Source organism: Chelonoidis abingdonii, chromosome 5 (genome assembly GCF_003597395.2).
Source record: "Chelonoidis abingdonii isolate Lonesome George chromosome 5, CheloAbing_2.0, whole genome shotgun sequence".
NCBI lineage: Eukaryota > Metazoa > Chordata > Testudines > Testudinidae > Chelonoidis > Chelonoidis abingdonii.
In genome coordinates this window covers 141,030,800-141,051,084 of record NC_133773.1, presented here as the reverse complement: position 1 = coordinate 141,051,084, position 20,285 = coordinate 141,030,800, and the positions used below count along the sequence as shown (strand labels likewise).

The window sequence follows — 20,285 nt, the reverse complement described above, 5'->3', positions numbered from 1 at the left end:
CTTTCTATCTATCTCTCCCTCCCATTCCCTTGTTATGTGGGCCTAATCCTGAAGTATGCACAGCCCTTTCTCTCCACCTAGTTCTTATCATCCTTAGAACTCAGAACGCTTTACAAAGGAGGGTGCTATCATTATCCCCACTTTACAGAAGGGGCAACTGAGGCAGAGAACAGTAAAGTGACTTGGGTCACCCAGCAGGTCAGAGCTCGGAGTAGAACCCAGCTCTCTTGAATTCCAGTCTAGTGCTCTGTGCATTAGGATGCACTAAAAAATGCAGTAGATTCTAGGCTATGGCAAACCCAGGCAGGGTTCAGACAGGAGAAATCCTGTGTAATTCAAATAGTAACCCTCTGTGTCCACTGTCTATCGATGGGCAGCCACCGCTGTACGTGAATTTCATATATTTCAAAAGCCCTTGACACAGTGGCTAGAACAGTTTTATGGCAGTTGCTATGCCACTGTGGAATCCCCCAGAAATTTGTGACTATTATTCAGGCTTCCTTGAAATTATGACATGTCAAGTAACGCATAATACATAGCAGTAAACTGACTAAGTCATTTGACACGTGCAGTGTTGTTTTAACCATGTTGGCCCAGGATATTAGAGAGACAAGGCGGGCGAGGTAACATCTTTTATTGGAATGACTTCTGTTGGTGCGAGAGACTAGCTCAAAACAGAAGTTGGTCCAGTAAAACACGTTGCCATTTGGAGTAACTGCCAGCATCAGACAAGAGTGTTCTATCCATGACCTCCTCCTGGTAATGGATTGGGGAGAGACCATAGAACAACTAATGGACTTCTGTATGGAAGCTAAAAGACCTCGATTTTGCAGAGAATGTCAACCTGCTGTCCCATGTCCCCACAGACATGCGAGCTAAAACATTATCGCCAGACCTCTGCACAGTTTGTAGGGCTGAAAATCAATACAGAAAATTAAAACCATGAGCATTGAGACACAAGAAACACAAATAACACTTTCTGGAGTTGAGGTAGAAGAGGTCAGATTCTTCATGTATCTTGACAGCAGTGTAAGCAAAACAGCTGGAAGAGAGGAAGACATTAAAGCCAGACCTGTCTTCTGAAGCCTAAAGCCAATTGGGAGAAATGGAAACCTTGCCACTCAAACTAAACTTTGAATATTTAACACCACTCTAAAGTCTGTCTTACTGTATGGTGCTGAAACTTGGAGACTTATCAAAATGATAGTGTCCAAACGCCATGTGTTTATACATAGCTGCCTTAGATAATCCTCAACATCAGATGGCCAGAAAAAATTGCAGATGAAGAGCTTTGGCGGTAAGGAGCACAAAACAGAAGCTGATGGAACAGGAGATTATGGAATGAAAATGGAAATGGGTAGCAGAGACAGGGAGCAAGGAACTGAACAACCTAACAAGATAGGCGCTGGACTGGAATCCCCAGGGCAAGAGGCAATGAGATAGGTTCAGGACACCTTAGAAATGCACAGCTGAAAGCTGTTAAAATGACAAGGGAAGAAGCTAAAACTGCAGCCAGAGATCACCCAAGATGGGAAGTGGTGGTGAAGGCTTTGTGTTCCACGTGGAATAAAGGGGATAAGTCAAGTTAAGTTCTTACCCTTTCACAAGAAGTGCCCTGCACTTTGCAGAGTCGAGACCCGTGCTCTGTGGCCTCTCAAGGGATAGTTCATAGTAAATTGCATATATAAATTGGAACGATCCCATTTATGCTATTTAGATTAACAAGGCTATTGGGGCCTCAGTACTTCCTGGATGCACTTGTCTGTGATTAAGGGAATTAGGAAGCCCATGAAATGTTTCCTTCTACAATGTTCAGGGCATTGGGGGCCTCAGCCAGGATATGCTGAGTTCAGTGAATGCATTTTCTTAAGACGTACATATTACTTTGGAGAGACCCTGCCACGGTAAAAATCTCTCTCTCACACACAACTGCACTAAGGTTGCAAAATTAGGAAATGCCCTAATTAAGGCTGCCCATGCAACCATAACTAAGTCTCCTTGTCCCTGCGCATGATTGTACCTTCTTCACTTACATGACTGCTATTGTTGATAAAATGAGGGGTGAACACCAAGATAGGTGCAAGGGGACATAGTAATGAGGACGGGCCCGTGGTCTGGGTCACTTGGTAATCTGGGCCAATTCAAACAGAAGGCCTTCTACTACAGCAAATGAAAGGCCATGCATCTAGGAAGAAGGAATGCAGGAATCCATAGCTACAGAATGGGGCCTGTATTCTGGAAAGCAGCGACTCTGAAAGGATTTAGGGATCATAGTGGACAAGCAGCTCCCCATGAGCTTCCAGTGTGACGCTGTGGCAAAAAAAGTCTAATGCCAAACTCGGATGTGGAAATGGGAGTAGTGAGTAAGAGCAGCCAGGAGATTTTACCTTGGCATGGGGCACGGGTGAGGCCAGCCTTGGAAAACTCTGTACGTTTTTGAGGCCCATGTCTTTTTTTAAAGTATGTTACCAACTTGGAGAGGATGCAGGGAAGAGCCACAAAAATGGGACAAAATGCCTTGAAGAGATTAATCTGTTAGCCAATCAAAATGACACTTGGGAAGTGACTTGATTATAGAGGAGAAGTACCTTCACAGGGAGAAAACACTGGGTAGCAAAGGGCTCTTAACTTAGCATTGGAAGGCAGAACAAGAAGTGGCTGGAAGTTAAAGCCAGACGCATTCAAGATACAATGCACCATTTTTTAACAGTGAGGGTGATTAGCCATTGGAACAAACTGCCAAGGCAAGTGGTGGATTCTCCGTCTCTCACTGTCTTCAGATCCAGCCTGGATGCCTTTCTGGAAGGTATCTGTAGTCAGACAGGAGTGATAGGGCTCACTGCCGGGTTAACTGAGTGACATTCTCTGGCACGCATTATACAGAAGGTCAGATTAGATGATTCAATGTCCCTTCTTAGCCTGAAAATCTAAGCACCACACTCTGTCTTCCACAGAGCTCCTGCCTCGTTCAGTGTGTCAGATGTATGGTGCTCAGGGAATTTATCAGCCGTTTGCTGATGACAGAGGAATGTTGAGACTTAGAAATCCAGGGTTCTACTCCAGGTTCTGATGTGAGGTGGGCTCAAGATCCCCTGGCCCCTTCTGTCCATGACAGCCTCTCCTTGTGTCAGTTCTAGTCTTCCTCTCTTCCCCTCCCTCCTCATCTCAGTCTCCCCACTCAGGTCCTCATCCTTGCCCCGTCCTATACCGCCTCCATGTCCCAGTGCCAACCCCACTCTGGCTCCTCACTCTTCTGCAAACCAGTCTGGCTGCTTCCTCTGCTTCCTCTTCCTCGCTGCCTGGGCACCAGCAGGGGGACATTGTCTCATCCGGGTTCTCAGTCTCTCTACTTTCAGTTCCCATACTTGGGCCTACAACAGCCCTAGGTTGCTAAGAGGAGCAGGGGCCAGGAAAGTCCTACTCAGTTCCCATGACCCTTGGATGTCACATACACAGTACAGGCTGCGCTTGGAGAATTTGGCTGCCAAACTCTAACAAATCTCTACTGAGCATATACCTACTGAGACTTTTCAGGGGTTCATAGCTCGACCAAAATGGGGCAGATTTTCATGAGGATGGCCTAGAGGCCCGTCTGCCAAGCTGAGAGCCCCATTGTGCAAGGCACTGCACATATGCGAAGTAAAGAGCTTGCACCTGGAACTGAAAAGACAGCCAAAGAGAACCGGCAAGTAGAGGCACAAAGAAGTGAAATGACTTGCCAAAGGTCACCCAGCAAGATATTGGCAGAGCCAGAATTAGAATCCAGGACTTTTGGCCCTAGTTAGTTCTGCAGCAGCATGGTCTCATAACTTTAGTTATAAATATGAGAACTGAATAAATATATGAAAAGCGGGGGGGGTGCAGCACCTGAATTTTTTTCTATCCTTTCCAGGACACCTTTTAAAAGTCAGCATATGACCAGCATTACCACATGGTGGTATCTAAGATACTGTAGCAATTCCACATTCTAGGGGTCAGGGTCGTCTGTAGTGTCTCAGGACCCACTGTGTGCTTGTTAGCTGTTAAATAGTGACCACTGTAATTTCATTAATAGCCTGTTCCCTTTATTGACCTTTCCTGTCTATTCTCAGGAAGCAACATGATCTAATGAGTAAGGCACGAGACCAGCACTCAAGAGATGTGAGTTCTAATCCTGACTCTCCTCCTGTGTGAGCTTGAGAAGCCATTTCCCCTCTCTGTACCTCTCCTTCCCCTCGCAACCTTTGTCTATCTTGCCTCTGTAGACTGTAAGCTCTTTGGGGGCAGGGACTGCATGCTTTCGATGTGCTTGTACCTTGGGGATTGTGCGTGAGACCCTAGACTGCCCCTTCATAAAAATAAGGGGAAACAATTAGTGAAAGAGGATGGGAAGAGCTGAGGTAATTAAGAGGGGAAATTCTGCAGCAGGTTGGAGGTTCAGCTGCCAGCTGGATTGATGTGCAGCCTGGGGAACTTCCAGTGGTTTTCTTTGACTTTCAAAAAGGAAAAAAAATGAGGGAAAAAAAATAGGCTACAATTTGCCAGAATGCACACATAGCCCTCATGCCCCAGCTTCTGTAAAAATTGTCTATTGAAAAGATTTTTCAGTTGATGGCAACTACAATTGTTTCCTAAAATAATGACCTTTATGCAGCAGCATCCATGGAAGCATGGAAAATTCTGCAGACACTATTTTAAAATTGTGCAAAATTCTGCATATTTTATTTGTCAAAATAATGCAATATAATCACTCCAGCTGCAATTATTTTGGTAATTTATTTAAACTACAATACAATGGATGGAGAGTAGGAGTGGGAAGCATTGGAGGACAGACCCCCCCTCTGTCTAATGGTAATATAGCTAGTATTGGTCCTTTTCTTCTAGTTATTAGTCAACAAATATACGTAGCCATATGCTCAGTGTTACATCATAGGCAACTGAAGAGCAAGTGAGGGCTGAGGAATCAAACTCACGATTTGTATTGGCTACTGACCATCTCCAGAAAGCCCAGTAGGAAACAGTTCATGGAGAATATTTTGATAGGAAAATTCTTCAGTCCAAAAATATAAACACTAAAGCACCGTAAGTGTTTATAAGGCCATACTCTCCTTTACACCCCTCTGGCAATGTAAAGGAGCCTTAAATCTTTTACACCAGTTTTATACTCCTGGGGAAATTCACAAAGACAATGGCAACAATTCACTACATAGGCAGATGCTGCTACATTCTGCTCTGCCTGTGCGATGCCTACCTCCTCAGAAACACCCCAAAGCCCTGCCCCACCACGCTGGGTGTGCCACAGTAGCAAGTGAGAAGGACAGAGTGTCTCTCTCTCTCTCACATGCATGACTACCCAGCTTCCCCCCACCCCTCCCGGTGATGATTTACATCTTTACCAGCTGCTCTGAGCACCCAAATCGACCTGCCTGCGCTGCTAGAGAGGGGCCCTTGACCACTCTTGTGGCTTTCCTTTGCTTCCCTGTCAGAAGTCATTTTTCTGTGGGGAAGCAAAGAAATCTGTGGAGGCCATGAATTCCACACACATGCAGTGACACAAAATTCCCCCAGTAGTAATCTAACTGGGATCTATTTAGCGATATGGAAAGGGCAGTTTGGTTAGGAGCGCTGATGTTTGGGAGTTGAGACCGTCTGAGCTAGTTCATATCTGTCACATGCTCTGAAGATTAAAAACACAGAGCCTTCTGTCCTTGTTTACTCCTGGGCCCAGCGGGTATACAATACTCCACATCCTGACTTGGTAGCATTTTGCAAAGGGGAAGATGACTCCATAAAGTGCCAGCAGTGGAGAATCAGGCCCTGAGAGGATATTTGTTTTTGGATTGGCACCAAGTAGCTCTGACTACTTTCTAGACATGTGACCTTGGAAGGGTTCACCTGGAACCACATTCTGGTCTGTTACTGCTATGCAAACCTGCAGTAGCTCCGTTGACTTTAATGGAGCTACTCCTGATTTACCCCAGTGTCAATGAGATGAAAGCAAAGAATAGCATATTGAAATAATAACAAGGAATGCCATTGAAGGAGAGCTGTAATTAGATGGTCACCTGAACAGGTTATTAGGGAAAAACTGCCAGTGACTGAACCTTATTACTTCTTGCTCTTTCGACTGCCAAGGTTCAAGCCAAACATCATGGTGCTTAACTTCTGATTAAATGTTAAATGTCTCTAGAAATGGCCAATTGAAGTCAGAAGAGAGAGAGCGGCCTTGAGGGCCCCATTAACCCCCATTGATTATATGATAGGAAATGTAATTTACATTTAAGGCCCTGTCGATCTAAAGGACTGAAAGTCACTGACGTACAATGGGGTTTTTAACAGTGCACTTGTTCCTGGTAAGCCTCCATAATCAATTTCTCTTATCCTTGTCTCTTGTATTATCCATTATAATCATTTTTTCCTCACTCCTGCAGCGAGCAGTTTTGAATTCAAAACTTATTTTCAACCCTGTGACCTTTTTTGGTTTTAATATGAAGCCTCTGAATAATCATTTAATGTGTGTTATAAATAATTACACATGTACCCAATCAAACCTGAATCCTGGAATTTAATTACAGGGTTCTGCTGCTGTTCCTGGGTGTGTTCATGCTTTTCGGAAGTTAACAGCAGCCTTCAATTGAATTACAGACCTGTGGCAGGATCGAGTTATCTTGGATTACATTTCTATTTTACAAGATGGGTTATTATTTGGAGTGTATGAGCGGAGCCTGGAAACATACTCATTTCAAAGGAAAGGGGGATGGAGAGTGGGGAGCGTTGCTTAATCGCTTATTATTATGATGATTGTTTATTGTCAGCAGTTGGATGCCCTGTGCTTATCTTCTCGGATGTATTTGCAGAGTCTGTCTCGGTTGCTCAGAGCTTGGGATGGGTGCTTTTTTGTCTAGCGCAGTAGACCCTACTGTAGAGACTCCCAAACTGTTCTGGCTGGGTCTCTCTTCTCCATGGGAGTCACGGAGCAGCTCCTGCCCATCTGGGACAGAAAGTGACACCCCACCCCCACCCCAGGGCAGGCAGGCAGTTCATAGCCGGGGCGGCAGCAGGACTTGGCGGCCCCCATTTCTAAAAGAGCCCATAGCAGTGCTGAGCAGACCAGGGCCCCTTCTCCTCCTTCCCCTCTGCCCAAAGCCTCTTGCTCCCCATAGGTTTCAGGGGGTTTAAAACAGGCAGGGTGGGGGCCAGACCAGACCAGTGTAGCAGCAGAGAGAGTGCGCAGTGGTCAGGGACGGCATAGGGTGAGCAGTAGGGTGCTCCTGGGTTGGACAGCGCTGTGTTCTCCCTCGCCTTCCCCCCCATCCCGGCCACTCCCTAACTGCTGGGGACTTCCTGTGTCCTCTTCTTACTGCTGCTCTCATCTGGCCAGCCACAGCCCTGCACCCCACCTCACACCTCTCCCCAGTTAACCTCATCGCTCCCGCCCCCAGGAGGCATCTCACACACAGTTTGAAAACCAGTGCATTAAAGGACATAAATAGAATATTACACCCTGTAGAGTGAGAATTTATATCTCTTCCACAGGCAGATTTTAACCCAAAACTCTGTTATTATTTATCTTATGGTAGCGCCTAAAGGTCCAGACTGAGATCAGGACCCCATTATGATGAGTTCTGTAGACATACATTGCAAGAGACAGTCCATGCCCTAAGAGTGCATCTTGTAAATAGACAACAGTGGCAGGGGGTCTGAGGGAAGGGGGAGGAATATGTGATAATGTAATTAAAGTAATGTAATGCATATGCACGGGGGGCTGAGTTAAGGTTACATGGGCAGCCTTAATTCTGGCATTTTCTAACTTTTGAGTGCTTGACTTTGCAACCTTAATGTTATGTTAAAGTAGGGTTGCTGGGGGGGAGGAGGGAGTGTGTTAATGTAATTTCCTAAGATGTTTAAAACAGAAATTCCAGCATGTGAAACCAACACAACTCCCCACATGTAGGACATCAGCAGAGTTGCTATCTTTAGACCCACACCACAGATCTCTGCCTCTTGAGCAAACAGAGTATCTAGTAGCAATAGCAGGTTGTTGTCCACTATATTGACCAGCGCTAGAGGGGGCTGAGACACACACTTTGCCAGTGCGTTTCACAGTTGTTTGCTAACATCAGAGGAATGGTAGACTCGGAAATGTGGGGTTCTGTGCCAGGCTCTGGATGGGTCTGTGTTCTAATGGTCACAGATCCTTCTGCCCATTCCCCCCAAACTTGACCCCTTCTGACCCTTTCTTTCCAACCCATCCTTTTCCCAGTCCAGTTTCTTATCCCCCATGGGTTCCTCATCCCAGTCTGTGTCCCAGCACCAGTCCCCTCACTTAGTCAGTCCCAGTCTCCACCCTTCTGGGCTCCTTACCCCAGTCTCCCCCATTAGGCTTCACCCTAGTCTTCCCAGAACCCTGCTCCTGGTACCAGTCTGCCTCTCTGGGCTCCTCATCCAGGCCACCCCCCACCCCAAGCATCTGTGCTCGTCTCCCCCTCCTGGGTTCCTCATCTGAGCTCAGTGTTTGCATCCCAGGCCTGAGGCAGGCACCCAGCATGGAAAAGAGCAGCCAAAATGGCTGCTGCTTGACAAATTTATAAGCAACTAAAAAGTAGGTCTTATAACAGGAAGTGCTAGGCAACCTGAACTACAGCGAGCCAGCTTTGCCTCTAATATAAATGTGATGTCCTTCAGCCCTGAATCTCACTGAAAAGTGGTATGAAAAGCACTCTTTGAAGCCCAGTGGTTGGATAGAGTCAGAAGAAGGATCAATGGTCCTTTGTTCTAACCAGCAACATTCAACTTCATAAAACTTCAGGGTTTTGAGTTTTTTTAGCTTTTGCTTTAATGAATTTTATGACTTCCAGAGAAAACACACTGGGAAAAATGGAGTAGGGGAGGATAATTGAGAAATTGCTTAGCTCTGTATTCATCTTATAGCACGGAGTGCAGATCACATAAGCAAGTGTGGAATTATATGTGATTAAAACCTCCCCAGCTTTTGTGAAAACTGGTCGTATCCACCACTTAGTCATTCAAAAACACCCTAATGCAACAAAGGAGAAATTAATCATCAAAACGGCTGCTACAGCTCAAACTTGACTTAGAAAAAATTTGGAAACCAGAACTAACGATTTATGCTGAATGCAGTGACTCCATCAGACATTGCAGGGGGTTCACCGAGCGATGGGCTTCACCGTTGTTCCTTTTCCCATCCATTTTGTACATGGTGGGGGGAGGGAAAGACTCATCACTCACTTCTTGCGTATGTACATTCCAATGTGTGCACAGCTGTGCTGGGTTATTCTTGGACTTCCTGAGATTTTTGCAAGCTCAGCAGAGCTGAGGCTAGATCATTGCTTGCTTGGGGGAGACCTCTAGCCACATAGGTGCTCATTGGAAAGGTGATGAGTGGAGAGTCAGTGGGTGGCCTGCTTTCCTTGGAGACGTTGCTGATCTTCATGTAGGTCGTCTCCTGTTGAAGTCAATGGGTGTTTTGCTAGTGGCTTCTGAGGAAAAGGCAGCCGTAAGTGCACTACTCGTACAGAGGTTCCAGTTAGTAGAAAAGCAGGTGCTGAAGCCTGTTCAGCAGATGGAGAAAGCAAGCAGACCCACCCTGCATGGGCTTGTTCACCCCTTCCCTCTGTTTTTTGGCCGAGAGAGGGCATGAGGGACTGGACCTACCGCAGATGCTGAGGTGCGCAAATGAGTGAGTAAGAGCCACCTTCCTGCTGCTGTAGGTGACTCCCATCTTCATGGTGTCTAGCAAGTAATTCTGATTCCAATTCCTGTGGTATGTGATTGATTCACAGCAGGGCCATTATCCTCATGGGGCGGAGAGGTAACTGAGGCACAGAGCTTGCCCAAGGTCGCTCAGGGAGTCTGTGGCAGAGCTAGAAAATGAACCCAGGTCTCCAGAGTCCCAGGTTAGCACCCTAAGCACTGGACCATCCTTCCTTTTCCACAGTGGCCATCTAGTGAGCTAATTCCCTGCCGCTCATTTGAGACTGGTTTTGTGGCGGCGATACACCTGCCTTGGGGCACGCACCGCACTGTGGAGGCGGTTTGCCCAGTCAGTCGCTCAGGGAGTAGTAAAGTGGAAACCAGCTCCAGAGGCAAGGGAGGGAAGCATCTATGGAGGACATAAGCACCATGTGCAGGGAGAAGTATCTGAGCCTGTCTTCTGATCCCACCGACACCCGTTCTGCAATGAGCCAGTCCCGTGTCCATGTGGGAGTAAGAGATGCAGCAGGGAATTTACAGCCAGACGTCGAGTTTTTCTGGCTCCTCAGAAACTCTGGGATCAGAACCATTTTCTGAACAGCATCAGGTTCATTTCCTACTCCCTCAGTGACCTTCTTAGGGCTTGGGACTTCTTCAGCATGATTGAGGGGCCAAGGGTATCTCACTTGTTTGTGTATCTAAAACAAGGGACACTTCAAACCACTGGCTGTAAATCTGGATGCCACAAACCCCAGGCCCAGTGCACAGCAATCCTCATGGAGGCTAGTGTGCATGGAAGGGGAAAGGCTCGATATGAATATCAGAGGCACCATCACCCGCCTCAATGGAATGTTTGCTTATATCCCAGTCCCAGCTCTACCAGTCACCTCTGAATCTTTCTGCTCCCTTCAGAACTTGAGGGCTTCTTAAGAAATGAATAACATGAACCTAGAGATGTTATCTCTAAGGGCTTGAGCTGCAGATCACACGACCTAGATTAGAGGGGAAATCCTACTTGCTTTACTCACAGGAGTAACCGCCTTCCTCTTGGGCATTGGTTTTACACTGGTGGAACTCCGTTGACTTCAGTGAAGTTACTTCTGATTTACACCAGTGTAACTGTGAGGGCTCAGGCCCAACGTCTTCACCAGAGCCACCCCCCAAAATTTTTGACCATGTACCTGCAGCAGCCACTGGTCCGAGCATGTTGCCTTCCAGCCTGGCCTGCCTAGATTCAGCATCACTCCCCATTCCAGAGAGGGGACATGAGCTGCTGAGAGCAGGGCAAAGCCAGGGCTGGGCCCCGGGGGGAAGCGGACCCACGGCAGTGGCGATGCAGAACAGTCAACTCAGGTATGGCGTTGTGACTCCCAGGCACCAGGTCACAATGCAACTCACTAATTTTTGGCCCCACTGCCCCGCCACCTGTCATGACAGAGGAGCTGCTGAGCCGGAACTGCATAGGCAGTGGGGTGGTTATTGGTGCTCCTTCCCGCCATTGCCAATGGTACGCACAGTGGTCTTCACTAAGCCTATTCCAGTGAGGAGAGAGGAGCAGAATTCACATGCCACTGTGGGATTGGATCCATCTCTCACTTACCCAGGTTTGCCTCTCTGGACTTCAGAAGAGTTATTCCTGATTTACATTGGGGTGGGATGAGCTGAGGCTCTTCTGTTATATATTTTTAACACAAACACGTACGCCCATACACACATCCCAAGACATCTTAAAGAATCACAAATTAGTTATTCATTAATATGATGATGTTCTGATAGGGCCTTCCAGCCCAAACCACTTCATACATTTTATACACACACCATCAGTAAAATGCACCCACCTCTGCGATGGAGAATAGCCAGCCATTTCAGCAAAGGACCTGCTGCACCCTAAGTCCTGATGCTGGGGTTGTGAGACAACTGGACGAATCTCTACTCTTATGAAGAGCGCTGTGAGAAGTAGGCAAGACTTGGGTTCTAACAGTCTTACCCAAAGACCCTATATAGATAAACTGAGTTCTGGTTCTTTAGAATAGTTGTAGCTTCTGATAGTAGTGTTACCCCTCTGCTGAGCAGTAATAGGTGTCTGGGATCTTGCAGGTCAGTTTCTCAGTAGAGGAAAAATCAGTGATGCAGAGACTGGGTATATTCTTAGTGTAACTTGTTTTATTTACACATGCACATCACTCCTGGAACGGAAGTGGTCAAACAGCATGCATGGCTCCCAGGAATATCAGTCCAACACCAACATCTGGTTCCCAGGGAGCAACTTTGTCTCAAGAATTGACTCTAATCAGAGGCCAAGGCAGAAGGTAAACTCCCGTTTTGCTCACACCTCTCCATAGACCCTATCCCTACACAAAAGCTTGCCCCAAACTAACAACTCATTATGCCTTTTCGAGACTGAAAATGTGCTCACACACTAAGGCCTTGGCTACACTGGCGCTTTACAGCGCTGCAGCTTTCTTGCTCAGGGGTGTGAAAAAAACACACCCCCGAGCGCTGCAAGATACAGCGCTGTAAAGCCTCAGTGTAAACAGTGCCGCAGCGCTGGGAGTGCGGCTTCCAGCGCTGCAAGCTAAACCCCATGAGGATGTGGGAGTATGTGCAGTGCTGGGAGAACTCTCTCCCAGCGCTGGCGCTGCGACCACACTCGCGCTTCAAAGTGCTGCCGCGTTTAAGTGTAGCCATACCGTAAGAAAAAGTACTTGGAAGACTGTGTCTAACAGCTGACCTGGTAATGCCTGTCATAACAGTACCCTGGAAGGTTGAGGTGCTGAGTCACCCATGCCAATATCTGAACATGTAGTTCCTAAGAAGCTAAATATTCCAATATAAAGGACTTACTGGGCAAACTGACTCATGCTATCCTGTAGAGCTACTTATAAAGAGTAAGGAGTTGTGGTAGAAGCAAAATCTTACCAGGGGCTTTAACCACTCCCTCTTGGTTTGACGGCAGAGTTCAGCCAAGCATACAAACTCTACCCACAGGAAGAACAGGAATAATTTTTAACAGAAAGGCTGATTAACTTCTGAAACAAACTACCCAGGGATGTGGTGGATTTTCCATCTCTTGATGTCTTAAAATCAAGACTGGGTGCCTTTCTGGAAGGTGTGCTTTAGTCAAACTGAGTCATAAGGCTCATTCTAGAGGTAACCGTGTGAAATTTTCTGCCTTGTGTTACACAGGTCTGATGGTCACTTCTTCAGCTCTTAAAATGTCTGTAGTGTTGTTCAGAAGAGTTGACATTGTGTCCTGAGTACATTCCAAACATGTTTCCGGGGCAGCTCATTGGGCTTGTCTCTTCTGGGTATGGGGATGGAAGTGAGGGTGAAATGACACAACTCCCTTTGACTCCAGTGAGGTCAGGATTCTACCTGTGGGTTTTTACAGCCATTAAAGGAAATGAGATGTGAAACGCAGAGCTCTCGCAGTGGTAGAGGGGCTATGGGGCACCATCAAAGTCTGCTTTGCTAGTGCTCATGCAGGCTGTGATACAGTGGTGACAGTCTATTTCCCCTCCAGACTCCTGATCGGGACTAAGGAACAACCGAAGAACCATAGAATCCTAGGACTGGAAGGGACCTCGAGAGGTCATCTAGTCCAGTCCCCTGCACTTATGTGAAAGAAGAGACTGCCCTATAGAGACCCTCTCTCAGAGATTTTGCGCTGAGCAAAGTGTATGTTGGGAAGGGATGTGGGAGGGTCAGTCAGTGCTGGGGGGATACCAGTACAGAGGATAACCACTCACACATCCCCAGATCACCAGCATGACCTCGCACACACGGTGGATATGAGGTTACGCCACATGAAGGATGCCATTTTGAAGAGCACGCTGCTCCACCCCTATACACATGTGTGGTGAATTCTGAATAACCCGAAGTCTTTAAATTGGGACCTCTGTAACTCAGCCAGAGGTTAGGGATTTATTACAGGAGTGGGTGGGAGAAGTTCTGTGGCCTGCGATGCTCAGGAAGTCAGACTAGATGACCAGCCTTAAAGTCTGAGATTCGGATCAAGGACAAAACCTTCGTCTGGTTTTGGCTCAGTTCCAGGTGGGGGATAAAGCACCCAAAAAGAGGACTATTTGGTTTCAAACTGGGTGTATGGCCTGCCTAGTCATGCAGTGGAGACATGCTCAATAAATGTCGTAGTTATGTTTCTCCATGATAGCACATAACAACTCTCCCATCCTCTACCCAAGACCTGATCTCTGGCAGTGTCAAACAGCAGAGCTCTAGTCTTTCGGCATGGGGTGCCTTCTCGGTATGGGCCACTGACTTCCAAAAGTGCAGGATCTGCCCACTTTTAGCCCATCCAGCCCCGCTTTAAAATGTCCAGTCCAAGGGACTCTGGACTACTCCCAATGCCCTGGTTATGGCCAAGTATTGTCAGCGTATCACTGCTTTCTTCTGGGAGGAATAGATACGATAGGGATGGGCACCTGAGAAGCAAGAATAATAATGGCTGGAGGTCAGACCTGCCGCATTGCCTTTCCTATGGAAGCTGGAAGGCCAGACCTAACACAGTTACAGCTAGTGACGATTTGTCTGCCGTTCGCGTGTGGAAGATCTGTATAAGCACATTGCACCTTGTTGATGCTGTACAAATAATCATCAGGTGATCCAGAGTGCTGTCACTAATGCTGCATGCATGCTTCTTAGCTGCTGTTTGCCATGTCTTTATATATGATTGTCTCATTTTACACTGTGCTGTTCCTGTCTGTCTGTTGCATCCACCTCTTGAGGCAGGGACTGTCTTTTTTATTATGCGCGTGCAGTGTCTCGCACAATGGGTGAACCCTCATTGGTGACTCTCGGTGCTAGCACAATACAAATAAATAATAATATGGGGTTAAATTAGATGAACTAAAGCCTCAACTCAATAAGGCACATTGACGTCAATGGGATTGCTCACATGCTTAAATTTAAGTGTGTGCTTAAGTGCTTGCTAGACCAGGGCCTGCAAAATGTAATCCATAGAGCTGAATATGTAACACAGATCTGAGACAGTGTAATGAAGTGAGCTGTATTGTAGTTCAAGTGAATAGGACATGATTCATATCAGCATTTCCCTGCATGGTATAGAGAGATATACCTATCCCATAGAGCTAGAAGGTCATTGAGTCCAGCCCCCTGCCTTCACTAGCAGGACCAAGTACTGATTTTTGTCCCAGATCCCTAAATGGCCCCATCGAGGATTGAACTCACAACCCCTGGGTTTAGGAGGCCAATGCTCAAACCACTGAGCTATTTGTCCCTTGCAGGTCAGCAGAAATATTCAAAACTCAAAGTGGACTGTGTGACACTTTTCCCAGAGCTCATTTTCGTGTCTTCCTCCCTCTATACATTCGTCAAAGCCCCACTTTCTGCTGGGTAAAGAAGCAGAACCAGAGACACAAAGACTATTTTATTTCAGTACCGATAAAGAATTTGCTCTACTTCTGAAGGAGCTTTATTTTCATACTGCATCTCTGCGCATGGGGCCACATCACATTTAGAATAACCGCTGGGATGTCGCTTTCCTCCTAGGACCAGAAAGGCTCAGCACCCGCCCTCTTCCCCTCCCCCCCCCCCATTCTTCTCAAGAGCTGCTGAGAGGGAGAGAGACCTGGCCTACACCTAAAACTTAGGTTGACCTAGCTGCGTTGTCAGAGCCGGCTCCAGGCACCAGCTGAGCAAGCTTGTGCTTGGCGCGGCAGATTCCAAGGGGCGGCATTCCAGCCACTCTTTTTTTTTCTTTTTCTTTTTGGTTTGCCGCTCTGGCCGCCCTGTAGGGAGCAGTGTCACGGACGAGGGGAATGCCCTGCAGCAAACTCTGCAGGGCTGCCCGTGTCCTTCCCTCCCAGCCCACTGATGCCGCGCAGAGCCCTCCCAGCAGGCGGCGTGGCGAGAAGGGCTGCGTGGTGAGCACCTTGCTGAAGCCCTGGTCGCCCCCCTTCTCTCTCTCCTCCCTGCTCCCTGCCCCCCACCCCCGCTAGACTGGACGCGCACTCTGCTGCACATCTATAGCACAGGGAGTCCCCCTGCACCCTGGTTTCGGCTGCCTGGCAGGGTTTTTTTTTTTTTCTGCTTTCCCACTCCGGCCGCCCCGCAGGTGTTTTGTGTGTGTGTGCGCTTTGCCACTCCAGCCGCCCCACAGGTGGTTTTTTTTTTGTTTGTTTTCGCTTGTGGCTGCAAAAAAGCCAGAGCCGGCCCTGTGTGTTGTTCAGCTGTGTTGAAAAATTCACAGCCTCTGAGAACCTTGGCTAAGCTGCAGTTGTGCTGCTGTAGCGCCTGTAGAGTAGAAATGGCTAGGAGCTGTACAGGGAAACCACACGTTTCACCTGCTGCTTGTTCACTTAAATCCTAGCGTTCTCTGCAGAACACTCGCACTCTCGTGGCATGCAGATGAGGGGGATGTATGTGTCTAAGGAGGCTTGCATCCCAAAAAAATCCCAAAGTGCTTAGCTAAGCCAGTCAGAATAGTGGCTTGAAAAAAATCTGTGATGGATAGGCTGATAAAGCAACCCACTTAGAGCTCAGCCTGTGAGATCTAGATACATTCACTCCACTATACACAGTGCACAGTCAACTTGTGGAACTCCTTGCCTGAGGAGGTTGTGAAGGCTAGGACTATAACAGGGTTTAAAAGAGAACTGGATATATTCATGGAGGTTAAGTCCATAAATGGCTATTAGCCAGGATGGGTAAAGAATGGTGTCCCTAGCCTCTGTTTGTCAAAAGGTGGAGATGGACAGCAGGAGAGAGATCACTTGATCATTTCCTGTTAGGTTCACTCCCTCTGGGGCACCTGGCATTGGCCACTGTCTTAAGACAGGATATTGGGCTGGATGGACCTTTGGTCTGACCCAGTATGGCTGTTCTTATGTTCTTACTTCCCCTGTGTCTTCACTTCACTTCACTTCCCCTTTGAGGAGGGAGCAGCATCTCCTACACCTTTCCATTTCTCCCCCGGTTGCTTGTCAGCCTGGGTGTCCATCAGGGCTCAGGTTGAGATTTTCAAAGAGTCTAAGGATGTTAGGTGCCTATTAATGTTTGGCACATTGGCCCCACTCACTAGAGTAACCTACCACATCTCAGTCTTCAATGCATTTATCCTCCCAACACCCTGTCAGGCAGGGCTACTTTGCCCATTTTACAGATGGGGAACTGAGACGCACAGAGACTAAGGCCCTGTTGATTTCAGTGGAAGTTAGGCATCAAAATACCTTTGAGGATCTGTGCCTAAGTGGCTTGCCTTAGATAATACAGTAAAGTCTGTGGTAGCACAGAGAATTGAACGGAGCTACTCTCCATTGTACACTGTGCTCTAACCACTAGACTATCCTTCTCAACTTCCTTTTGCTCAGTTTCTATTGCATTTTGACCCCCGCTTTGAAAATGCCAGCCTCTGCTTTTATAGTTAGCCTGGGTCATTCCCTTTTTCATTCCCTGAGAGAGAGAGAGTGTGTGTGTGTGTGTGTCTGTCTCTCTCTCTCTCTCCTGCACTCTCTGTGTTCCCCAGACTGGCGTTGCCTCGAGTCCCCAGTGCCCTCGGAAGCACAGCTGCCCCTCCCAAAGAGGGTTTCATGGTAAACACCTGGTGACAGATGTTCTCTAGCATCACCCATGTCCTTGGAGACGGGCTTTGTCAGAAAGCTGCTCCTTTTCCTCCAGCTGGCTGGCTGGGGATGAGGAACGAGAGGGAACTGCCAAAGGAGGGAACTGTGTGCTCAGCATGTGGGAAGTGAAGTGTTAGGACACTGCTAGAGTGAGTCTCCCGGGACCTCTTGCCTTGAGCTCTTAAAGAGGCGCTTTCACACTGGAGTAAGCATGAGAAGAGAGAATGCGACTGCCAGAAGCAAACTTGCTCGGCCAGTCAGTCCCTTTATTTCCTTGGCTAGTGTTCCATAGAATCCAAGGCCAGAAGGGGCCACTGCGATCATCTGATGTGATCTGCTCGATAATACAAGCCAGAGAATTGCCCTGAAATAATTCCTGTCTGAACCAGAGCCCTTCTTCTAGGGGAAAAAAATCAATCTTGATCATGGGCAGTGGGTGAAGCCCCCCTTCAGGGAGGCTAGCTCACTGGCCCTGCCCTTCCACCCTAGCCACCCTCCCCCCCTTGCTGGAGGAGTCTCGAGCCGCCCTCCCCCCCTGCCCGTGGCTGCAGGAGCCACATGCCACAGCTGCACCGGCTAGCCTCCCTTCCCTGATACTAGGCTGCCTGCCCCAGGCTGCTGGTCCCCCCAGTGCTGGGGCTGGCACCAGGGCTGCCCCTAGCCGCTACTGTGCCCGAGTTCCAGACCACCAGCTGGAGCTGAGCCCTGCTGGCTTCAGGTGAAGGGGGAGGCAGGATGGGGCCTCGGGGCAGGACATGGGTGGGGCAACGACCTGGGTCAGGGGAGGCTCAGCCTGTCCTGACCTTTGATATCCATTGCCCATGATCTTGATTTAAAAATTGCCAGTGATGCAGAATCAACTGCAACCCTTGGCAAGTTCTTCCTATGCTTAACTACCCTTGCTGTTAAAAATTTGTGCCTTCTTTCCCATCTGAATGCCTAGGGAGGTTTGGAATTTGATGCCTAGGGAGGTTGTGGAATCTCCATCACTGGAGATATTTAAGAGTAGGTTAGATAAATGTCTATCAGGGATGGTCTAGACAGTATTTGGTCCTGCCATGAGGGCAGGGGACTGAACTTGAAGACCTCTCGAGGTCCCTTCCAGTCCTAGAGTCTGTGAATCTATGAATTTGTCTAGCTCCAATGTCCAGCCATTGGATCTTGTATCTTTGCTAGACTGAAGAGCCCACGATCAAATATTTGTTCCCCATGAGGTGAAGGCACTTGTTAACCTTCTCTTTGTTAAGCCAGCTGTGCTTGCTTCTGAGATTTTCCCCCTCTCCTTTATCCTGGATTCTGCCTGCTGCCACATCCAGCAGTGAAGTTATCGTGTGTTTGTGTCATACTCCATGTCCTGTGATGTCACTAATGGCATGTTATGATGTCACAGTCAGAAAAAAACTGAGCCTGAGAAGCAGGAAGCCTTGGTTTAAAACATGATGATGGCCATAGCTGATACACATGCAGGGATTGAACCCAAGACCCATGAATAGGGAAGCAGGTGCCTCTGCTGCTTGAACTAAAGACCCCATTCCCTTAATTCAAATGCAGTAGCAGACTCATAAACAAATTCATGTGGGCCATCCACTAGTGGAAGACAAAGATCCGAAAGGCCAAAAATATAACTGGGTTCAAAAAAGAATTAGATAAGTTCTTGGAGGTTAGGTCCATCAGTGGCTATTATCCAAGATGGTCAGGGATGCAACACCCTGCTCCGGGTGTCTCTAAACATCCAACTGCCAGAAGCTGGCACCAGGCGCAGATTACTTGAAACCAGGGCTGCCCAGAGGTGGGGCAAATAGGGCAATTTGCCCCAGGCCCTGCAGGGGCCCCCACAAGAATAAAGTATTCTGTAGTATTGCAACTTTTTTTTTATGGAAGGGGCCCCAGAAATTGCTTTGTCCTAGGCCCCCTGAATCCTCTGGGCAGCCCTGCTTGAAATTACCCTGTACTGTTCATTCCCTCTCAAGCATCTGGCACTGGCCACTGTCAGAGACACAATACTGGCCTTCACAACATCTCCTGGCGATGAGTTCCACAGGTTGACTGTGCATTGTGTGAAGAAATACTTCCTTATGTAAGTTTTAAACCTGCTGCCTATTAATTTTATTGGGTGACCCCTAGTTCTCGTGTTATGTGAGGGGATAAATCACTCTTCTTTATTCACTTTCTCCACGCTGCTCACAATTTTATAGACCCTTATCATATCCTATCTTGGTCATCTCTTGTCTAAACTGAATAGTCCCCATTTTTTAATCTCTCCTCAGATGGAAGCCGTTCCTCCTCCTAATCATTTTGATGCACTTCTTTTCACCTTTTCCAATTCCAATATATCTTTTTGTTGGGATTCTGAGACAGTTCAAGGAGAGAGTCTGGGGGGGAACAAGAGAGGAGATGACAACTTTCCAAAGCACCCAGGCAGTAGAGGTGAGAGCATGAGAGTGGAGGTGAACTGCCAGAAGCATGAGACTCTTCAAGGATAAGACTCAGCTGAGTGACTTCCAGGGAGCAGGAATTTCTGAGGTAGCAAGCCCCAGCGAGGAGGCCTGAAAAGGACTGTGGGCCTGAAGGCAGGGCTATAAGGAAGGGGAAACCCTCAGAAAGGCCTGGAAAGACTCTGTGGGGACAGTTGTGTAGAAGCTGAGAACTGTTATAAACTTCTAAGGGTATGTCTACACTACAGGATTATTCCTATTTTACATAAACCGGTTTTGTAAAACAGATTGTATAAAGTCGAGTGCACGCAGCCACACAAAGCACAATAATTTGGCGGTATGCGTCCATTTATCGAGGCTAGCGTCGCACTGGAGCGTTGCACTGTGGATAGCTATCCCATAGCTATCCCATAGTTCCTGCAGTCTCCCCTGCCCATTGGAGTTCTGGGTTGAGATCCCAATGCATGATGGTGCAAAAACAGTGTCGCGGGTGATTCTGGGTAAATGTCGTCACTCAATCCTTCCTCCATGAAAGCAACGGCAGACAATCATTTTG

The 20,285-nt window shown here is 47.7% G+C and overlaps 2 protein-coding genes across 2 annotated transcripts in view; one reads left to right on the top strand and one right to left on the bottom strand.

The window, feature by feature from the left end:
• The window catches only part of ATRN (attractin), a 427,246-nt gene that overhangs the window by 25,451 nt on the left and 381,510 nt on the right, over nucleotides 1-20,285 (bottom strand). The window lies entirely within an intron of this gene.
• Nucleotides 1-20,285, top strand: part of GFRA4 (GDNF family receptor alpha 4) — a 145,449-nt gene that overhangs the window by 60,300 nt on the left and 64,864 nt on the right. The gene's annotated exons all lie outside the window — the stretch shown is intronic.